General features: G+C 63.2%; 1 long non-coding RNA gene and 1 other non-coding gene across 2 annotated transcripts; one reads left to right on the top strand and one right to left on the bottom strand.

Moving 5' to 3' along the window:
• Window positions 1–6: 6 nt before the first annotated feature.
• LOC101932551 (uncharacterized) lies at window positions 7–7894 on the bottom strand. The gene is made up of 3 exons (XR_010593470.1): window positions 6918–7894; window positions 5744–5781; window positions 7–443 (listed from the first exon to the last, which is right to left on the bottom strand). It is a non-coding gene; the product is annotated as an uncharacterized LOC101932551 (transcript).
• Window positions 5485–12301, top strand: LOC122172773 (uncharacterized). Its single transcript, XR_006173336.2, has 2 exons — window positions 5485–5801; window positions 11058–12301. It is a non-coding gene; the product is annotated as an uncharacterized LOC122172773 (long non-coding RNA).
• The last annotated feature ends 1566 nt before the right edge of the window (window positions 12302–13867 follow it).

Here is a 13867-nt window from a genome sequence, read left to right as displayed (position 1 = left end):
ACGGCGACCACGACAACCCCACACAATGGGATAGCAATGGCACTGTTGCCATGCCAACCAGGCAGGCGGCAGGCCATGCCCACTCCCTCCCCACAGGAGCCCTGGGGACACCACAGGCAGCCACGCAACCGTGGCCCCAGTAGCCGTGGCAACCACACAGCCCGCGGTAACGGTGCCCTCTGTGGGTAGCCCCAGGCGATGCCCCTCCGAGGAGCCCTGCGGTGGGCGGGCGGGCTCTGGCAACCTACCCGGCGTGCTGCGGTAGGACTCCGGTGTCCGGGAGAAGTAGGTAGCGAGGGCCCCGGGGGTCCCCGCCCTCGGCTCCGTGGAAGAAGACCGCGGATTCATCGGCCGGCGGCAGGAGGGGGGGCTCCAGGAAATGGGGGGTCATCTCCTGCCCCCCCAAGGTGGCAAAATCCATCCCAGGCACAAGAGCTCCTGACCTAGATGGGGAATTTACATGAGGGACAAGACACAGGGTGTCAGGACTCCTGGGTTCTCTCCCTGGCTCCGGGAGGGGAGTGGAGGGGAGCCAGGACTCCTGGGTTCCACCCCTGTCTTGGGGAGGGGAGTGAGGTCTGGTAGTTAGAGACGCAGCCAAGAGCAAAGCAAAGTTTAAAGAGGAGGCAACGCCGGTCGGTCTCCCCCAGCGACCGCGAGCGGCCGGCCCTCCCCCCGGACCGTCAAGGACACGTTCCCGGGGGGGAGAAGCCCGTTCTTGAGAGAGGCCACGTGTGAAAACGGCTGTTCGTTAGCGTGCAAACGCACCGATTCCACGTGCGAATTGGGCCAGGTCGGGGGGAGGCCGCTGGCTGCCGTGTTTTGCCAGGCGAACGGTTTATACAGCGTTACCGGTTGGCATCTCGAGGGCAGGGCCGTGCACGCACCAGCCAGGTCACCATTCTCACCACGGCAGGGGCTGGGGACGAAACCCACCCGCCCGGCCCCAGGTTCGGGGGGCACTGAGAGACGCAGGGGAGCCCCGGCCGGACCGAGGGCACGAGCACAAGGACCGGGCCAGGGCGGAGCGAGAGGCCCTGGGGCCACGAGGGGAAACGTGGGGCTTATGGGACTGAAAACAATGGGTCTGTCCCTCCCCCGATGCCTGAGCTCACCCTTCCCTCCCTGCATGGCCCCCCTCCCTTCACCCCCCACACCTCCATACCCCCATCCCTCCCTCCATCCAGCCCCCACACCCCCCATCCATCCCTCCCTCCATCCTCCCCATCCATCCCACCCCTCCCTCCCTCCTTTCCTACATGGCCCTCCATCCCTCCCTGAACGCCCCCCCTTCCTCCCTCCACCTCCCCTTCATCCCTCCCTCCCTGCATCCCTCCATCCAGCCCCCACACCCCCCTCCATCCCTCCCTCCATCCTCCCCATCCATCCCACCCCTTCCTCCCTCCTTTCCTACATGGCCCTCCCTCCCTCCAGCCCCCACACCCCCCTCCATCCCTCCCTCCATCCTCCCCATCCATCCCACCCCTTCCTCCCTCCTTTCCTACATGGCCCTCCCTCCCTCCAGCCCCCACACCCCCCTCCATCCCTCCCTCCATCCTCCCCATCCATCCCACCCCTTCCTCCCTCCTTTCCTACATGGCCTCCCTCCCTCCAGCCCCCACACCCCCCTCCATCCCTCCCTCCATCCTCCCCATCCATCCCACCCCTTCCTCCCTCCTTTCCTACATGGCCCTCCATCCCTCCCTGCATCCCTCCATCCAGCCCCCACACCCCCCTCCATCCCTCCCTCCATCCTCCCCATCCATCCCACCCCTTCCTCCCTCCTTTCCTACATGGCCCTCCATCCCTCCCTGAACGCCCCCCCTTCCTCCCTCCACCTCCCCTTCATCCCTCCCTCCCTGCATCCCTCCATCCAGCCCCCACACCCCCCTCCATCCCTCCCTCCATCCTCCCCATCCATCCCACCCCTTCCTCCCTCCTTTCCTACATGGCCCTCCCTCCCTCCAGCCCCCACACCCCCCTCCATCCCTCCCTCCATCCTCCCCATCCATCCCACCCCTTCCTCCCTCCTTTCCTACATGGCCCTCCCTCCCTCCAGCCCCCACACCCCCCTCCATCCCTCCCTCCATCCTCCCCATCCATCCCACCCCTTCCTCCCTCCTTTCCTACATGGCCCTCCATCCCTCCTGCATCCCTCCATCCAGCCCCCACCCCCCCCCCCCATCCCTCCCTCCATCCTCCCCATCCATCCCACCCCTCCCTCCCTCCTTTCCTACATGGCCCTCCATCCTCCCTGAACGCCCCCCCTTCCTCCCTCCACCTCCCCTTCATCCCTCCCTCCTTGCATCCCTCCATCCAGCCCCCACACCCCCCTCCATCCTCCCCATCCATCCCACCCCTCTCTCCTCCTTTCCTACATGGCCCTCCATCCCTCCCTCCCTGCATCCAGCCCCCCTCCATCCAGCCCCCACACCCCCCTCCATCCCTGCATTCCTCCATCCAGCCCCCACACCCCCCATCCATGCCTCCCTCCATCCTCCCCATCCATCCCACCCCTCCCTCCCTCCCTCCTTTCCTACATGGCCCTCCATCCCTCCCTGAACGCCCCCCCTCCCTCCCTCCATCCGCCTCCCCTTCATCCCTCCAGCCCCTCCCTCCATGCTCATCCCTCCCTCCTTTCCTACACGCCCCATCCATCCCCCATCCACACCCCTCCCTACCTAGCCCTCCATCCCCTCCACCCCCCTTGTTTCCCCATCCCCACCTCTGCCTCCAGCCAGCCAGCCAGGCCCGGGGACCCCACCCCTATATATGGCCAAGGAGGGTTACCCCGGAAGGCGCTGCCCCTGCCCCGACCAATCTCTGCATCTCTCTGTCTATCTCCCCCCATCTCTCCTTCTCAGAAGTGGTGCCTCCAGCCCGGCCGGGGAGGCCCCTTTCCTCCCGGCTCTATCCGCCCCCCGATCTCGCACGCAGACCCCCAGCGGCCACCAGGGCCTGGCCCCGCTGTGAACCCAGGAGTCCTGCCCCCCCACTCCTCTCCCCAGGGACTGAACCCAGGAGTCCTGCCCCCCCACTCCCCTCCCCTCCGCAGGGACTGAACCCAGGAGTCCTGCCCCCACCCACTCCCCTCCGCAGGGACTGAACCCAGGAGTCCTGCCCCCCCACTCCCCTTCCCTCCCCTCCCCTCCCCAGGGACTGAACCCAGGAGTCCTGGCTGCAGGGGCGGGGGAAGAGGGTGGCGCAGTGCAGAGGAAGTCGGCACCATCTCAAAACTGATTTCAAAAGCTGCCCTTGCCTCATCCCTGCCAACGCAGCAGAGATGGGGCAGATAACACGGGGCGGGGGCAGCGAACTAACCACCCCACAATGGAGGGGGGCAGGGAGCCTGGGTTCTCTCCGGCTCTGGGAGGGGAGGGGGTCGACTGGGGTTAGAATGGGGGGCTGGGAGCCAGGTCGCCTGGGTTCTCTCCGGCTCTGGGAGGGGAGGGGGTCGACTGGGGTTAGAACGGGGGGCTGGGAGCCAAGTCGCCTGGGTTCTCTCCGGCTCTGGGAGGGGAGGGGGGTCGACTGGGGTTAGAGCAGGGGGGCTGGGAGCCAGGTCGCCTGGGTTCTCTCCGGCTCTGGGAGGGGAGGGGGTCGACTGGGGTTAGAGCGGGGGGGCTGGGAGCCAGGTCGCCTGGGTTCTCTCCGGCTCTGGGAGGGGAGGGGGGTCGACTGGGGTTAGAGCAGGGGGGCTGGGAGCCAGGTCGCCTGGGTTCTCTCCGGCTCTGGGAGGGGAGGGGGTCGACTGGGGTTAGAGCAGGGGGGCTGGGAGCCAGGTCGCCTGGGTTCTCTCCAGCTCTGGGAGGGGAGGGGGGTCGACTGGGGTTAGAGCAGGGGGGCTGGGAGCCAGGTCGCCTGGGTTCTCTCCGGCTCTGGGAGGGGGTCGACTGGGGTTAGAGCAGGGGGCTGGGAGCCAGGTCGCCTGGGTTCTCTCCGGCTCTGGGAGGGGAGGGGGTCGACTGGGGTTAGAACGGGGGGCTGGGAGCCAGGTCGCCTGGGTTCTCTCCAGCTCTGGGAGGGGAGGGGGTCGACTGGGGTTAGAACGGGGGGCTGGGAGCCAGGTCGCCTGGGTTCTCTCCCGGGCTCTACATAAAGGTCGGTCAGGGGGTGTATTTCCCCACCCCACTCTGTGCCCTGTTCTTCTCACGTTGTGAATTTTGTTGCTCTTTTAATCTCCTGTCCATTCGTAAATCACAATTCAACACCAGCCCTGCCACCACCACCGAACACACACTCCCAGCCCCCCCTCACCGCACAAATGCACCCCCTTTGCCGCTACTTAACCATCCCCACGGTGCCACCCCACCATGATCAACACACACACAAACCACTGCCCCGAAACAACGCACAATCCCAGACCACGAGGACACACACCCAGCAGAGCTCAGCCTCGCCAGCAGGGGCATCAGGGATGGACACACACACACACACACACACACACACACACACACACTCTACAAAGACAGGCAAAGAAATCCAGACCAAATCACAACTCCCTCCGCGACACACAAGCACTCTCCAAAATACCACACCCTAGAAAAACACACAAACACCCCACAAAGCCAACACTCAGCACCCCCAGAACAACAGACTCACATGTCGGACAACACACGCAGAGAAATACATCCCAAAAAAGCCCCCCACCCAGCCACAACACGCTGCTAACCCACGGATACGACACACACAAGCTAACAAGCCAACACAAATCCCTGCCACACAAACAGCTAAGACATACACACCCACCAAACAACCACAACAGCCCACACAGACATGCCAAATCAACACAAACAACACATCAAGTCACAGCCACCGAAACTATCGCCCGCCACATGAAACACACCGCACAGGCAGTCCCAAACAGCGCACCCTCCCCGGCCCCACCACCACAGCCCAAACCACACACAGCATAAACAACACACACAAAAACACACAGATGCACCTTCAGTACTACAAAAACACAGCCCAGTCCCACACAAAGAGACACAACCCAGAGAGAGACACCCCTCAACACCACTGCAAAGACACACAACCCAAACACACACCCCACCACATCCCGGAGACAGACACACAAAGACACACAACCCAAGGGGACATCCTCTCCCCACCACTACAAAGACAAACAACCCAACCACCATCACAACCCAAACCCCCTGAACACTACAAAAACACAGCCACACACACACACAACCCATGGGGAAACACCCTCAACACCACCGCAAAGACAGACGCACAGCACCACAACCCGAATGTGCAACCAAAGGCACGCACCCTGAATGCGACAAAAACTCCACCCAAAGACACACACACAACCCCTCGACACCGCCGCAAAGACAGACACACCACCACAACCCAAAACCCACCCCCCATGACAGACACACTCCAAACTCCCCCTGCGCACCCCCCCCATCACCCCCACTTCCATCTCCTTGGGCCATTTTCACATCCAGCTCCAGGATGGCCCCTGCCCCCGATCTCTGCGTTGTGTGGGTGTGTACCAGGCCGGAGGGGAGGAAATCGGACGTGTGGGGCCCAACGATTATACAGCCCTTATCGGGATTAGGGCCTCAGATAAGAAATAGCCAGGAGATAATTTTTATCTCCCTTGCCTTGACGGGCAGCTCACACGGCAGTCACAGATTTGCCCCGATGCGGCTCAGTGGGTAGAACAATGTGTATTGTAACCCCCCACCCACCCCAGAACGGGGACGACATCCCCTTGCCCCCCCCCACGATTTACCTCGCGAAGGCTTCGAAAGAACCCAGGCGTCCGGGAGGCTGAGAGGAGAGAACGGAAGGTAAATTGCTGATCCTCTGGGTATTGCGCAGAGGAGTGGGGTCGGGGGGGGGGGGGAAGAGAAATGTCTCGAGATGGGGGTGGTCTCCCCCCCCCCCCCCGGACTGGACGTTTCCAGACAAGGGTTCCCCCCCGATCCCCGCACGACCAGCCGGGGGGAACTCAAACGGGGGGTGGGAACCCCGACATTAACCTGCAACGGACCCGCTGGGACCTGCCAGTCTTCTCACCCCTTTTCCTAGTGCGATCCGTCCGTCTGCCCTGCTCCCCCACCCCGCCATCCGTCCCCCCACCACACCCTGCCATCCCCCACGCCCTATCCACCCATCTCCCCCCCGTGCCCCCTGGCACCCCCACCCCGCCATCCGCCCCCCTCACCCTCCTGTGCCCCCTGGCACCTCCACCCCGCCATCTGCCCCACCACCACCCTCCTGTGCCCCCTGGCACCCCCTGTGCCCCCTGTTCCCAGTGCCCCTGGCACCCCCGCCAGCCCTCCTCCGTTCCCAGTGCCCCCTGGCCCCCCGCACCAGCCCTCCTCCGTTCCCAGTGCCCCCTGGCCCTCCCCGCCAGCCCTCCATTCCCAGTGCCCCCTGGAAACCCCGCCAGCCCCCCTCCATTCCAGTGCCCCCTGGCACCCCTGCCAGCCCTCCTCCGTTCCCAGTGCCCCCTGGCACCCCCCCACCAGCTCCCTCCATTCCCAGTGCCCCCTGGCGCCCATGCCAGCCCCCCTCTGTTCCCAGTGCCCCCTGGCACCCCGCACCAGCCCTCCTCCATTCCCAGTACCCCCTGGCACCCCACACCAGCCCCCCATTCCCAATGTCCCCAGCACCCCCGCCAGCCCTCTGTTCCTAATGCCCTCTGCCCCCCCCGCCAGCCCCCCTCCGTTCCCAGTGCCCCCTGGCGCCCGCGCCAGCCCCCCTCTGTTCCCAGTGCCCCTTGGCCCCCCCCGCCAGCCCTCCTCCGTTCCCACTGCCCCTGGCGCCCGCGCCAGCCCTCCGTTTGCAGTTCCTCTGCACCCTTCCATCCCGTCCCGATTCGCTCTGCCCGTTGGCCTCTCTCCACAACTCCCCCAAACCGGACGCCACCCGTCCCCCGCCGGCCTCGGCTTGACACTCACCTAGAGCTGGGCAAGAAATTTGGGGGGGCCCCCACATGCGGTGCCAGGTGGACCCTTGGCAAATTTCGAGGGGGGGTTTGAAGCACAGCGAGCTCCCCAGATCTAGCCGGCCGTGGGTCCGCCCCAACTTGCTGGGTGGCTCCGAGAGACAGAGAACAGGAGGGGGGGGGGGCAGAGACGCTAAAAATGACACAGCAGCCCAGGCTGGTGAGGTCCCGCCTTCTGAGACGGGACGGGCTCTCGTGGGGCACAGAGGGGGAGGGAGAGAGCAGCTGGGGGTCTCCTGCCCCCCACCCTGGAGAACTCAATTACCCCCCAATGTGCAGCAGAGGGAGAGACAACCAGCCCCCCAAACTCTCTCTAGTGTAGAAGGAGATGGGTCTAGTGGTTCGGGGGGCGGGAGGGGGGAGCCAGAACTCCTGGGTTGTCTCGGAGGGAAGTGGGGGTCTATTGGGTAGAGGGGAGGGGCTGGAAGCCAGGACTCCTGGGTTCTCTGGGAGGAGACTGGGCCTTAGGGGGCGGGGTGGGGGGGGGGGGCGCTGGGAGGCAGGACGCCCTATTCTCTGCCTGGCTCAGTGGGAGGAGGCAAGTAAACATTGGAGGGAGGGTTGGGAGTTTTGGGGTCTTGGTGCTGTACCCCCACGCTCGTCCAGGGGGAGGGGAGGCAGCGATGGATACATGGGGGGGACGGCAACTGGTCTATCATCACTCAGCATTCCTAGAGATTTCACACGTGGGGCAGATCGCAGATGGCGCCCCCCAGAGGGGACAGGCCCTGTGCCCCATTCCCCGCCCTCCCCGAGCCAGCCAGTCCCTGCCCTGAGGCCGGATGAGACCCGGTGCCCCCCCAGAGGGGACAGGCCCCAGCCCCACTCCCCACCCCCTGAGCCAGCCAGTCCCTGCCCTGGGGCCGGATGAGACCCGGTGCCCCCCAGAGGGGACAGGCCCCTGCCCCATTCCCCGCCCTCCCCGAGCCAGCCAGGCCCTGCCCTGGGCCGGATGAGACCCGGTGCCCCCCAGAGGAGACAGGCCCCAGCCCCATTCCCTGCCCCACTAACCGCCCGGCCAGTTTGGGGCCTGGGGAGGTGATGGCAGCAGGCCTGGAAGTCCCCGATAAGCCCTTATCTGATGCCAGGGTCAGGAGCTGGCGGTTGGCGGATTCTTGGTGACGGGGCCTGGAACAACCCACGCCATAGTGCTGGGCGGGCAGCGCAGGGGGCAAGGTGGGGAATAACAGACCTGGGTGGGGGAGACGTCCCAGGTCCCCCACTGCGTCTGGGGTGCGAGGGCCACAGTCTTCCTGGCCTGTTCACTCCCCTCCCTCTGCTAGTGTTCCAGAGCCGGGGAAAGAACCCAGGAGTCCTGGCTCCCAGCCCGCCCCCCCCCTCTAACCGCTAGACCCCACTCCCCTCCCAGAGCCGGGGAGAGAACCCAGGAGTCCTGGCTCCCAACCCTCCTCCCCGCTCTAACCCACCAGATCCCACTCCCCTCCCAGAGCCGGGAGAGAACCCAGGAGTCCTGGCCCCCTGCTCTAACCACCAGCCCCCACTCCCCTCCCAGAGCCGGGGACAGAACCCAGGAGTCCTGGCCCCCAGCCCCCCTGCTCTAACCACTAGACCCCACTGCGGCTGTAGCTGGGGGCGTCCCTGCGACACTGGCTGATAGAAACTGATGCAGATTCTGTGTCAGGATGAACCCCCTGGCCCTGCGCACAGGCGGGGGGGTGAGTCTAACCCAGACTTCAGGGGAAGCCAGCGACCGATTCTCTGAAAAACACCCGCTTATCTCCCAGCGCCAGATAAAGGGGAAGGAGCTGAGCAAGAGAGAGAGATGAGTCCAAACCCAGCCCCACGGTGCCCCTCACTCCCCACCCGCAGCCCCTGCCCTCCCCACCCTCCAACAGCCCCACGGTGCCCCTCACTCCCCACCCGCAGCCCCTGCCCTCCCCACCCTCCAACAGCCCCGTGGTGCCCCTCACTCCCGACCCGCAGCCCCTGCCCTCCCCACCCTCCAACCCAGCCCAGCGGTGCCCCTCACTCCCGACCCGCAGCCCCTGCCCTCCCCACCTTCCAACAGTCCCGTGGTGCCCCTCACTCCCGACCCGCAGCCCTGCCCTCCCCACCCTCCAACAGCCCCGCGGTGCCCCTCACTCCCACGCGCAGCCCCTGCCCTCCCCACCCTCCAACAGCCCCGCGGTGCCCCTCACTCCCGACCCACAGCCCCTGCCCTCCCCACCCTCCAACAGCCCCGCGGTGCCCCTCACTCCTGACCCGCAGCCCCTGCCCTCCCCACCCTGCAACCCATCCCCGTGGTGCCCCTCACTCCCGACCCGCAGCCCCTGCCCTCCCCACCCTCCAACCCAGCCCCGCGGTGCCCCTCACTCCCCACCCGCAGCCCTGCCCTCCCCACCCTCCAACAGCCCCGCGGTGCCCCTCACTCCCCACCCGCAGCCCCTGCCCTCCCCACCCTGCAACCCATCCCCGTGGTGCCCCTCACTCCCGACCCGCAGCCCCTGCCCTCCCCACCCTCCAACCCAGCCCCGCGGTGCCCTCCCCACCCTCCAACAGCCCCGCGGTGCCCCTCACACCCCACCAGCAGCCCCTGCAATTCCAGCCCTGGGACAGCTCTCTCAGCACTATAGATCCTTGAGCATCAAGCAGAGATCGGTGTCATTAGGTTAGTAAATACAGTAGGACCTACATTAAGCGCAGCAGGTTCATAACATAAGGCTTGTTGTAATAAGATTGTAATGGACCAGGCTGGGGGGACCCTAATGCCCCCTGCTGGAGAGGAGAGGCTCTGAAAACTCCTCTGCGTGTCATGCTTCCTATACTGCTACCCAGTAGCGGAGAGTCTCCGTGCACTCACCCTCTTTCCCCGAGACGGAGCTCAGCTCCCGGATGATTCTAATCTCGCCCCTGGTTGTCCCGGTGCATCTCCACCCACACATCAGGCGACAACTTCCGGATGCCACGGCCAATCCTTTCCAAATTTCCTGGGGACGCTCCGGGCACCGGCGGGCAGGAGTCTGTGGATTTGGGGAGGGGGAGGACATTAGAAAATGGGGGGATACACGGGGAGCCCCCACCTGGCATCCGGTCAGCACAGCCCCAATTTTAGCACCTTGGCCATTGAGTGGAGATGAAAGAGCCCCCGGGGCATGAGGCAGAAAGTGACCCCGTCTCTAGGCCAGCTCCCCAAGGAAGCATAACCTGGGGACCCCTGGAACGACTGACCCCTCAGAGAAGGGTGGTGGAAATGGGGGGGGAGAACGGGGGACCCTGCTCTGGGGAGATGGGGGGGCACTCAGCTTAGAGGATTAGAGGGAGTCTGTGAATTAGAGGGGGTGGGGGGATGGAGGGGGGCACAGAGCCCCTGGGGGTGCAGTGAACTTGCCACGAACCACGAGACTGGCTAGAAAAGCCCCTTAGTCCATCTAGACCGACTTCCCGAATAGCCCAGGCTAGTGAATTTCACCGAGGGTCCTCCGCACCAAGCCCACGGACTTGGCTAAAGCCCCTTCCGGAAAGGATCCGGCCCGGATCTGACCCCACGGGAGTTGGGGAATCCACCACGTCCCTGGGCGGTTTGTTCCAAAGGCTCATTACCCGCGCCGGGAAATGTTGGGGCTGCGTTTCAGCTGGGCTCCTGCCTTTCGCAGGGAGATTAATAACCTCGTTAGTACCTGGGATTCTCTCCCTGGGAAGGGGTTTATACATCCGAACCAAGCCAGTCCTTGATCGGTTGGGGTGTGGGCAGCACCCGGCCCGACGGGGGGGCCCTGTTCGCGGGCGGGGTGTGGGCAGCGCCCGGCCCGACGGGGGGGCCCTGATCGCGGGCGGGGTGTGGGCAGCGCCCGGCCCGACGGGGGGGCCCTGATCACGGGCGGGGTGTGGGCAGCGCCCGGCCCGACGGGGGGGGCCCTGATCGCGGGCGGGGTGTGGGCAGCGCCCGGCCCGACGGGGGGGCCCTGATCGCGGGCGGGGTGTGGGCAGCGCCCGGAATGACCAGACCCCGATCTCACAATCAAAGTTTACTGCGGAAACCTTAAACTATCTGGCATGTCCTCATTTCTTTTTTAAAATGTAACTAAGCTCTTTGCCTGGCCTTTCCTAGATTGTTTTATTTCCTTATTGACAGGGGAACAATTCTGCAGCTTACCGAGCTCTGCACGGGTCTGAGCTAGCAAGGGTGAGAGAGAAGGAAAGATTCTGCTCGGGGAACAGAGGGTGCACTGAAGGACGACACAATGACTGAAAGATCACTCGAAGGGAGGAGTTTCCACCCTCCTGGCTCCTTTTCTGGGGATCTCGGCTTCCCTGACTCCACCCTTTTCTGGCTCCCCAGGGCTCGGTCGTTCTCTTCTCCATTTGCACCTTCTCCCCCCCACAAACCCGGGTCCAACTCCCGCCTCCACTCCCGGATCGACCTCGCCAAGCTAAAATCCGGCCCTCTCCTGGCTGTCTAGGCAGCTCCTCGCCTCCCCCGCCACCCAACCCAGCTTGCCTGTTGCCATCGACGCGGGCCTCCCTCCCACGTGCGGACTCCGTGCAAATCTTGTGGTTGCCGCCCGACGTCCTCAAGTTCTAGCTTTTCCTCTCCATTCAGCCAGCCGACCGCTCTCCTCACCCCACCGCATTGTCCGTGCGATCTTGTCCAGAATGGGGGCCCCCCCGCCGAGATCCTCCTCTGAGCCCGTTTCTCTGTCCACGTTGCCCCTAAGAAGAGAAGAACAGCCACGCTGGGTCAGTCCAATCGCTAGCCCGGGGTCCTGTCTGCCGACAGCAGCCAACACCAGGTGCTTCGGAGGGAACGAAGAGTGACCCATCCCATCGCCCAGTCCCAGCTCCTGGCAGGCAGAGGTTTAGGGACCCCCAGAGCATGGGGTAGCAGCCCTGGCCAATAGCCACTGATGGACCTATCCGCCATGAACGGATCTAGTGCCATTTCCAACCCTTGCAGCCCCACACTGACGCCCCCTTCTCTGGCACATCAAACATAAGCTGTTTGGACAATGAGAAGGAGGTTTTTTTAACCACATGAGGAACACAAAGGATCCCAAGAATGGTATTAGTCCATTCCTTGATGCACATGGTAGACTTACCAATACTAGCACAGAACAGGCAGACACGGTCAATAAATATTTCTGTTCTGCGTAAAAAAACCCACTCGGACGAGTGATGACAACACTTTTTCCATTCCAATAGTGCCTCTGGAGGACGCTACTAAAGTCAGACATTTTTACATCATCAGGCCCAGAGACCTTCAATCCAAGAGTTTGAAGAGAGCTGGCCGAGGAGCTGGCAGTACTGTTACTTGGAGCACTGGGGGAAGGTCAATGTGTAATAAATCTGCAATAAACCAAGGTGCCAATTTTTGAAAAAGGGTGAACGAGATGATCTGGGTAATTATAGACCTGTCAGCCTGACATCCATCCTGGGCAAGATAATGGAGCGGCTGATACAGGACTCAATTAATGAAGAATTAAAAGAGAGTAACATAATTAATGCCAATCAACAGGGGTTTACGGAAAATAGATGCGGTCAAACTAACTTAGTATCTTTTTTTGACGAGATTACACGTTTGGTTGCTAAAGATGGCAGCGTTGATGTAACAGGCAGACTTCGCTGAGGCGTTTGACCTGGTCCCGCGTGACACTGATTAAAAATTCACACAGTGTAACATTAACACAACCCACATTAAATGCCTTAAAAACTGGCTAACTGATAGATCTCGGAATGTAACTGTAAGCGGGGAATGATCCCCGAGTGGGTCTGTTTCCAGTGGGGTCCCCTGGAATCAGTTCTCCGACAGGCATTTTGATCAATGCCCTGGAAGAAAATATAAAATCATCCCTGATAAAGTTTGCAGATGGCTTAAAAATGGTGGGTAAATAATGCAGGGGGGCAGGTCAGAGGTACCGAGCCACCTGGACTGCCTGGGAACCCGGGCATAAGCAAATCATGTGGGGCTTAGTATGGCTAAATGTGCACGTATCCCGGTAGGAACAAGAACGCTGGCCGTGCTGAGCTTGGGGGCTCTGCCCTGCGAAGCAGCGACTCTTCGTGGCGAGGAATCTAGGACTGTATAAGGTCTCCGGCAGCCGATCTAGCCCCGTCGCTATCCGGATCTCCACTCCTGCCCCCGCCTCCAGCCTCCATCGTCCGCTGGTGTCTCTCCCCACTGAGCATCTTCGGGCTCGGGCGCACAGCCCCCCGTTCTCCGCCTCCTTTGCCGTGATGCCTCGGGAAAAAACCTAGGCGAGGGGAAGGCTACCGTGGCGTGGAGCTGGCTGCAATAGGGACTCGTTGTTCCCTTGCGGTACCCAGTCTGGACCCGCCCCGGGTCTCGTCTCAGACGGGAAGCTCTGCGGGCGCAGGGATTGTCTTTCTGTTACATGTTTGTACAGCGCCCGGCGCGGTGGGTCCTGGGCCATGGCTGGGGTGCCTAGGAGGTACCGTAATACACCTAATAGACACTGTACAGCGCCTGGCGCAATGGGCCGTCACCCAGAGGGTGCTAATGAACGATGGAGAGAGATCACACTGCAGACGGGCGGGAGAAGGTGCTAATGAAAGACAGAACGAGGGTGACAGGCGGAGAGCGGGACAGCGAAAGACAGGGCCTGACAGTGACTGAAGGAAGGGAGACACGTGCGAGAGGAAGGAAGACGTGAAAGAGACATGAAGAATGAAAGCGCGCGAGAGCAGGACAGGCCAAGGAGCAGGAACGGAGGGAGACGAGGCCAGAGCAGGGCAGGAAAGTGAGGGCTCTTGTGCCCCCCACCCCCCCAGCAACGCCAGCACAGCCCAGAGGCGGGCACATGGCGACAGAGATAGCGCTATCTCCCGGCTCAGGCTGGGCGGCTGTCACCCGCCTGTCACTGCCGGGAGAACGGGCAAGTGAGGCAGAGCCAAAGACTGGACCCAGGAGTCCTGGCTCCCAGCCCC

The sequence above is a fragment of the Chrysemys picta genome, chromosome 17 (genome assembly GCF_011386835.1).
Source record: "Chrysemys picta bellii isolate R12L10 chromosome 17, ASM1138683v2, whole genome shotgun sequence".
NCBI classification, from domain to species: Eukaryota; Metazoa; Chordata; order Testudines; family Emydidae; genus Chrysemys; species Chrysemys picta.
This window is presented reverse-complemented; position numbering and strand designations above follow the sequence as displayed.